Source organism: Equus quagga, chromosome 8 (assembly GCF_021613505.1).
Source record: "Equus quagga isolate Etosha38 chromosome 8, UCLA_HA_Equagga_1.0, whole genome shotgun sequence".
In the NCBI taxonomy this organism is placed as follows: Eukaryota; Metazoa; Chordata; class Mammalia; order Perissodactyla; family Equidae; genus Equus; species Equus quagga.
In genome coordinates this window covers 99752030-99760995 of record NC_060274.1, presented here as the reverse complement: position 1 = coordinate 99760995, position 8966 = coordinate 99752030, and positions in this window count along the sequence as shown.

Here is an 8966-nt window from a genome sequence, read left to right as displayed (position 1 = left end):
ATGTTATATTTCTTCTACGATGAGTAGATGGTAATAAGCAAACCAACAATAATTACAAAAACAAACCAAGAACCCAAAGTACCAATATATTTTTAACAAGTCAGTCTATAATAGGAAAGTATCCAACCCTCTCTTGACCTTCGTCTCCCCTCCTCCCAATCCTGTGCTATCTCCTTCTCTCCATATCCAAGCTTTCAGAAAGGATCATTTATACTCACTCTTTCTGCTTGGATTCACTTGTTAAGTCACTTCAGTCTGTCTTCTTATCCACTGTGGAATCTTGGAATGCTCCCTTTGAAGGGGTCCCACGGGCCTGAAAAGTGACCATCTCAGTAGAAATCACGACAAACTAGAGACTAGAGGCCCTTCTACCAATTTCTAGGCATCATGTAAGCCACCAAGATTCTTCTGACACACTGGGGAGGATTTGGCATTCCTGAATTTGACTCTCTGTTTTTTAACCACTCTGCAAATAGGAGGCTCTGAAGGAAGTTTAAAAATTTAATTTGCTGTAGAAAAATAAAGCAATATGATAGTCTTGTGCCGAAGCATTTATGGAGTAAGGTTCATATTTAAAACAGTGGTAGGTGCTGTAATAGAATTATATAGGACACACTGGGGAGCCAAAAGAAAGTTGTCAACTCTCCTGAGCAGAGTAAAGGAAAGCTTCAAAGAGGAGGTGGCTTGGGTCAGACCCTAAAATATGATTAACTGTTTGCTATTGGACTCCTGGTTAACAAATTCACTGTTCTCTTTTCATCGCTTATCATTCTTGTCTGGCGGCAGCATTTGCTACAGCTTATCCCTCTTTCCATCTTTCCAGTACTTGACAACCTCTCTTCTGTTAGTTTCTATAATACCAAGATCTCTTGTAAACATTTTCCTAAATCCCATCCTCAGTATTTTTCTCTTTTAAACCCACATTAGTTCAAAATAACGTCATCTAAAATTGCACACTTATCTAATACCTATACAGTTGACACTCAAATCCATATGCCTTGCCCACCTGCCTCCTCCATTCATAACCCGAGTGTTCACCCAGTCACACAAGCCAGAAGTCTGGGGCTCACCCAAGACTCATTCTTTCATCTAATCAGTCACCAAATCCTGGCAATTCATCTTCTAATTGCCACTTGAATTCATTACTTCCTGTCTATTACCACTGCCACTGACTTGCTTCAAGTTTTCGTTATTTCTCACCTTATTTACCGCATTTCTTCCCTAATTCATCTTTCTACTTCCAGACTTGTTCTGTTTCCAACACATTTTCCATGCCAGCACCAGTTATTTATTCATTAAATAAAAATTGAATTGTGCAAGTCCTTTACTTAACAGTCTGAATTATTCCTGTATCTCTCAAGACTCTAGGTTGCATTGACAGAAATGCAGTTCAAACTAGCTTGTGCAAAAGTGAGAATTTACTGGCTCAAGTAACTGAAAAGTCCAGGGGTCACATCCACATATCCACAGTCATGTCCAGCCTCTCTTACAATGACATCAGGATTCTCTCCTCTGCACCTCTAACCTTGCATTCTTCCTGTTGACTTTATTCTTAGGCAGGCACTCCCAAGTGGTAGCAAAATGAGTACAAGCAGTTCCAAAATTAAAAAGTCTACCATTTTAGTCCTCTCACAGAAAGAGGGCACCTCCTTCCTGATATTTCCAGTTAAACTTAGAGGCTCAGTCTCGTTGCCTATCTTGGGTTACATGAACAGCCCCGTGGTAGACAGAATAATGGTCCCCAAAGATGTTGATGTCTAAATCCGCAGAACCTGTGAATATGTTACCTTGCATGGCAAAGGATCTTTACAGGTGTAATTAAGTTAAGAATCCTTATATGGGGAGCTTATCCTGGATTATGCAAATGCCCCAATGTAATCATAGGGGTCTTTATGAGAGGAAGGCAGCAGGGGTCACAGTGATAGGAGATGTGATGAGAGAAGCAGAGGTCAGAGAAAGATTTGAAGATGCTTTGCTACTGGTCTTGAAGATGGAGGTAGAAGACATTAGCCAAAATAAATGCAGGTGGCCTCTAGAAGCTAGAAAAACCAAGGAGACAAATTCTCCCCTGGAGCTCCCAGAAGGAATGCAGCCTTACTGACATCTTGATTTTAGGACTTCTGACCTGTAGGACTATAAGATAATAAATTTGTACTTAAATCACTATGTTTGTGGTAATTTGTTACAGCAGCAGTAAGGAACTAATACAACCCCTGAGCCAATTACAGTGGTTGTGATACTGGAATGCTTTGATTGGCCAGGCCTAAATTGTGTGCTCGTAAAGGTAGGATTGTTTGATTCATCCATACCTGGTAGTCAATGTGGGGGAAGTATGGTTCTCCAGGGAAAGTCAGGTGCAGTTACCTTAACAGAGAACACAGGCCTGGCATGTAAAAGTAATAAATGTCCTCTACAGATCCTCATTGTCTTCCACATAAAGATTCTCAGTGGGGCAATCAATGACACCTAAAATCTGGTTTTTACTTCTTTCTCTACTATTTTCTTATTCCTCTTTCCTTTCCTCTGCCTGGACAACCCTTCCTTCATGCTTCAACTAACTCCTACTTATCTTTCAAGACAGCTCAGGCATCACCTCTCCCAGGAAATCTTCCTGGATAGCCTAAGCTAGGTGACCCTTCTCTGTGCTCTCCATGTGGTACAAGCGTACCTCTACCATAGCACTTGTCACACTTGCTTAGGAGTAATATTAAGCCCAATGATAACTCTCATAGCCAATTATGGTAATTGTGCTGGAGGAAACATGTAAACCTGATTTCCTAAGCAAAACAGAATATTATCTATTTTTGTAAGCCTAGTTTCCATGGAAACAACCATCAACGTGGCAGGAGGGACTCATTGTGACTGTATTTGATATAGTTCAGTAAACTGGTATTTCTCTCCCATTTCTTTCTCTAAAAAGATTCAGGATTCACTTCGAAAAACTCCTTACATGATAATTGATAGAATTATTGCTTGAGCTCGATGCTGTCCGCGAATACAACAGCCTTCACTTTCTGCCGTGACTCGTAGCCACAATTGCTATTTACTTTAGTACGTAATTTAAGAAAAAATAATTCTAATGTTAATATTGAGGGTGCTAATTAGATATTACTTCAGCCCCCTCTGCTTAGAACAGAAGAATATCGTAGGTCAGAAAAGGGATGATTTAGTTCTTGTTCTTATTTTTGAATATGAATTGATCTGCTTCATGTCAATAAATCCTCCTGACATTTTACAGTCACAGCACTAAATGGCTAAAGCACCCATGTCAAAAGAAAAAGCTGCCGAAAGGAAGAGTATTAAATGATGACTTTTTAGGTCTTGTCACCAACTTTAAAATGTATTCTTGATAAGGCATTGGATTTATATGTTAATGGCTGTATTTCACCAATCCTGCCTGATAGATCTGCTTCTGTCTATAGCAGAAAATTATTAAACCTCTGAGGACCCTTTGGCTGAGGGAAGTTTTGAAACAAATCAATGACAATGAGCACAGCCTATCATCTGAGCATGGCACATCTTGCCTGTTTGACAGAATGAGCACAGTGTTTGCTTGTTTTTAACCCAATAATATCCTCTAATTTTTGCAAGTTGTGGAAAGCAATTTGATAGACCACAGGAAATATATTCAATTATTTCATGCACAGAATGAGGCACAAAGTGCGAAAGGGGATGAGGAGCATTTCACGAGTCAGTTGCCCTCCTTTTTCAAAAATGAGGCTTTCCTTTTTTTCTTTTCTTTTAACACCAAATCTAAATTTCCCTAAGGAGCTTTATATAACAGCAGTGCCAATGAGTTTGACGTGTCCGTCTTTATACATATTTGTTCTATATTATTATTATTTAACTTATAAACCAAAAAAAAGTTTAAAATTCAAGGAGTGAATGAATAAGCAGCTATATTTCACCATTCTAGCTCTGAAGTACTTCTAAAGAACATGTTATTTTTTACAAAGTTATTCAATGCTGGTACCTAAAGATGGTGTAGGATAATTCCCCTCCTGTCACACGCAGTGCCCTACCTTTTCTCCTGCCCCCCGGCCTGGCCTACTTGCTCCACTCAGCTGCTGTTCACATTCCCTCTGTACCTCTGCTTCTGGAGAGAACAGCTTGACCTGGGCTATGACATAGCTTCCTCAGCCTCTTGATAATTATTCTCATGTTAAAATGCTTGGTAAATTCAAAAAGGAAGGGTGTGAAGATGTTTTTCTGTGGAGATTTCAATATGAAGTGAAAAAAACGATTATCCTGGGCCTGAGTGGTTCCTTGCCTGAGGAAGTCTAAGCGTGCATGCAGATTTTTTCTTTCATTTTTTTTGCAATTTCCAACACTTCTAGTGGTACAACTGGTAAAAACTTTGTAACATTTGCTTATTTATCCAGAGGAATCCTGCTAGAAACTCACACTCTCGCCATCATTTGCAAGTTGTCTCCAAGAGTAGAGAAACATTCCCTTTGATGTCAAGAATGAGCTCTTCCCTGGGTGAGAGGACTATTTCAGATTCAAGGTCAGCATATTCTCACAAATAGTAACTTGATTAAACTCATTATTCTTATTCCTCATAACATGATAGAAAATATACTTCATTCTTGGTTTAGAGTTTACATGTTCGAGATCAAAGAATTTTCATGCCATATGTGGATTTTTAGTTCAAAAATAGTTTATCCAAGGGTCAGATTTCCTGAGGTGAAAATATAGACACTATTAAAAAGTGAAGGAAATCAGTTTGGCAAAAGCATTAACATTATTTGAGGCATAATTTATGAAATCAGCTTTGTTGGAGAGCTCTGTCTGGTGTGGGTAGAGGCCGGACACCTGTAAACACATGGCTGGAAGTTTCTATGGATTATCCGCCTGAATCAGTCAGGGCTCACAGTGGGGACGGCCGGTCTAGAAAGGGAGATGAGAAGCCTCAGGAATGACTGGGCTCTGTGAGGGGAGTCAAGTTTGAACTCAGAAAGCTGTAAGGAAGGCTATTTTAGGAGCAAGCAAGACTTGGTTATTTGGAAACAGGCCGCCGAATCTCCTCAGGGTGAAAGGACCAGGCTAGAAATATCCACTGTTGTCCCCCAACAGCATAGCTACAACCTCCTCCCAGGACCCGGTGCCCCACTGGGAAGGTGGGGGCTTCCAGGAGTGATGGCAGGCTCCACTTCATTGCATTTCCCCACCTGGATTTCCACAATCCTCAGGGTCTGGGTTTAAGTACAGGAACTCCAATTCAGGCAGGGGGCAGAATGTGAGTAAGCCCTGGTGGCAGGTAACATCTGGGGGTCCTGGCGATGGCTGGAACATCGTGCATTGGGGGAGCACGGTGCGAAAAAAGCCTAGAGGGGAAGATTCCGCATACATAGGGTTGACCGATAAAATACAGGACACCCAGTTAAATTTGAATTTTAGAGAAACAATGAATAATTTTTAAGTACGTCTCAAATATTGGACAGAACATACTTATATTTTTTAAAAGTCCGTTGTTTGAAATTCACGCTTAACTGGGAGTCCTATATTTTTATTTGCTGAATCCAGCAACCCTACCTACATGCCATACTAAGGGAAGGGACCTAGCCTCAGGTAGTGGAGAAGCGTTAGTAGATTTTAAACACAGGGATATCAGGAGCAAGTCTGCGTCATGCAGAGAGCTTTCTGTCACCAAGGTAAAAGGTGGACTGAAGGAGTATGAGACCAAGGTTAATGTAGAGGGTCTTGGGGCAGGAGGAAAGCGAGTGAAGGACTTTGTCACAAAGACGTAAACCCCAAAATATGCCACTTTGGATCAGACACGTTATCTATTCAGTCCCGTGTTCTATCTGCAATGCTTTGTAAAAAAAAAAAAGAAAAAGAAAAAGAATGACGTGGTAAGACAAACATCGGTCTCAAGTCTGGAGACCTGGCCATCAGACTTTATGGAGGCCATTTGAACTTGTACAAGTCACTTAACCTCCAAGCATCTAAGAAGTCTCAATATACACAGGCTTCTTCTATACACAGGTTTCTACTCTATTCTCAAATATTAGGGACATTTCCCCAAAGCCCCTAACACATTAAGATTTCCTGGTCTATACGTGCAAATGAGATGAGGCTAGAAGAAAGTTGTTTGTCTTCGCCCTCAGCATCCTCTCTTTGTCTTCCAAATCAAACCTCCTCCTTGCTTTTGCTCAGGACCCTGAACCAGGTGTCTAGTTTTCCCCATCTTCCCTCTGCTTCGTAACTGAGTCTCTCCTCTTTGCTCCTGCCTAGTAAGTCCATTTGCTCTTTACTTCATGTAAATTTAAGGCTCTGTGTATGCTTTTTACCACCTAAAAATGTCATTTTACTTCTCTCCCTCCACTAAAGCTGCTTGGTCCCTTTCTTCTGCTTAAAGCTCACTTTTTACACGAAGTGTTTCTTAACCATTCTCATCTGGTTATAATATTGGTCTGTTCACATACTCATCTCTGGACGTAATGTAGCCACACAGCATTAAGTGTCAATCCCTCTGTGTGACTGCATTTTCTTCTATAGTTATTACTCATGTCTTTATGTATCTTTGTCCCTTGAAGTCCAAATGGTCCTCTTCTCCCCAGCCACCAGTAGACGTGTATGTATTGCAGAGCTGTAGACTGTAGGCACCAAATAAATATTGTTGAGCCCCTAAAAGCAATGGTTTATTTATTGAATCAAAAGCATGCCCTGGTTTAAATGAGTTAAACAAAGATTAATGTAATCCAAAACACTGTTTGCCTTTGAGGCTGACTTAGGAAAAGAAGCCACATTGGCAAAATGAAAAAGAGAAGCTTGGGCTAAAGACGAGATAGCCATGAGTAAAAGCATGACAATAAGTTGAAACTTTGGAGGAATGCAGTGTCAACTTCTGTAGCTCCTAAAGAGTAGTCAAAAAGCTGGTACAAAATTTCAATGTTGTGGACATAGTGCTGAGAGAGCAGTATCAGAAACATAAAAACGTAGATGACAAAAATGGAAATGAGGTGATTTTAATGTCAAATTCAAGAGATTAAACAAACAAATGATGTTGGTATTTTTTTTAAAGTGATACAGTAGATGTTTTTCTCTGTCCATAAGAAATATATCCGGAAGAAACAGAAACAGTCATTGCATGGTTTTGGTTTTTCTGAATATCCAAGATGTGTCTGTTGTGATGTGATCATGAGGACAGAAATGACTTTGAATATTAAAAACAGATGAAATAAAATACAGAGAATTGGTTACATAGAGGATAAGACCAAAAGAGACCAGTGAGACAACCCAGGGGTTAACAACCTGTGGAAGCCACTCTAACCCCTAGGCTGAAAGGACAAAGGGAAGCCACAGTGTTAGCAGAGCTAGGGGCTGGGGCCATGAGAGGACACTGGGACCATGGGGGCCTGTCCAGCGGGAAGAGGAGGCATGAAATGAAAGTGGCATCGGTCTAACCTGTACTCAAAGCCGAGAAGGTAGGGCAGAGAAATACTCCAGCTTCTTCCTTCCGCTTGCCCTCCAGCCACCTGCCAGTGCCTCCCATTGACCGAACCCATCCATAAGCCAGAAGACACAGGAGCCCAGCTGATGTTTCTGTATCGGCAACAGAGAGATGAGCATGAAATGGTGGGAAATTGATCTGAGCAAAAACAGGCCTCGAACTGACATCAGGGTTTCTCCTGTAGATAATCTCTCAATTCATGACTACTTGTTGATTGATTGATTGATTTCTCAGAGGATTAGAGGGAAAATCATCAACTAACGTTTTTTCCTCTATTTTCAAATGGCATCACAGAGACACACTTTAAAATCATAAGGGGGAAAAACCAGACAGGGATACAGTCCTTTATAGGTAAAGCACAATGACCTTGAAAGTAATGCTTCTTCTCATAAAAGAAGCTTCGGTGTGTGTTAGATTTAGCATATGCAATTACTTCCATTTGAAAACATATCTTTAGATCTCATCCTCTGGCTTCTTCTATACAGAATATTTAGAATGTTTCGTTTCTCTGAATTTGTGTGTGCGCCTGTGTTTCAAGGGAAGGGGATGGCAATAACACAATTGGCTTTTAAAAGCAGGGGAAATATGAAATTCTAGGGAGATATGAGCAATTTGATATAAGCGTGCCTTTATTGATGGTAATATTATTTTTTATTCTGTTTTCATTAAGCATCAATAATACATGCAGTCCCAAAAAGAAAATCTTCTAAGTACATTTCCATTTAACCCTGGAAAGAAGAAAGCCTGTCATATGTGAGACTTGAGACTTCACATATGACAGGGGGCCTCTGTAATTAGGGCATGCAGAGGTCTGTTCCTATCATGTTGTGGTTTATAATGGCGCCTTTAACTGCTCTGCACAGCTTAGAAAAAGTCTCATTTCCGAATGAGGCCGTGATGTTGAGCAGGACAGCCTTCCTGAATGCCCCAGCTGATTCCCCATGCACAGAATAGCATACAGTGGGGAGGAAGAAGAACAGAGCAGAGACAAAAGCCAAATTGTAATCACTTGTTGGACCCATTTTCATGAGGAAGTCCGCATTAAAATATTCATTTATTCTTAAGATGGTGAAACTTGACACTATTGGGGAAAAACATTCTGCAAATGTTCGTAAAACTAGGACATCATTTAGCACACAATAGCTACTCACTAAATGGCGGCACTTAATATTGCAGAGAGAGATCAGGAATAATGAGAACTGATGAAATAACACCAAATTTATTGATGAGGAAACCAAACACAACAGCGATGTGGACAGGGAAGAGAAACAGGCCGTAGTCCAAGATTTAAAGGAGGGATGAGATGGTCAGAAATGATAGGCAGTCACTGTAGGCCCTTTGTTCTGAAAGCTTGTTTAGGTAAGGAAGGAGAAAACAGAACAGTAGTGAACTGCTAGCACCAGGATCAAGAGACGTTTTTATTTTCTCTCAAGCCTAGGAAACCAGTGCATATTTGAAGGCAGAGTTCAAAGATGCTACAGAAAAAGTAAGAATGAGAGAGTGAATAATT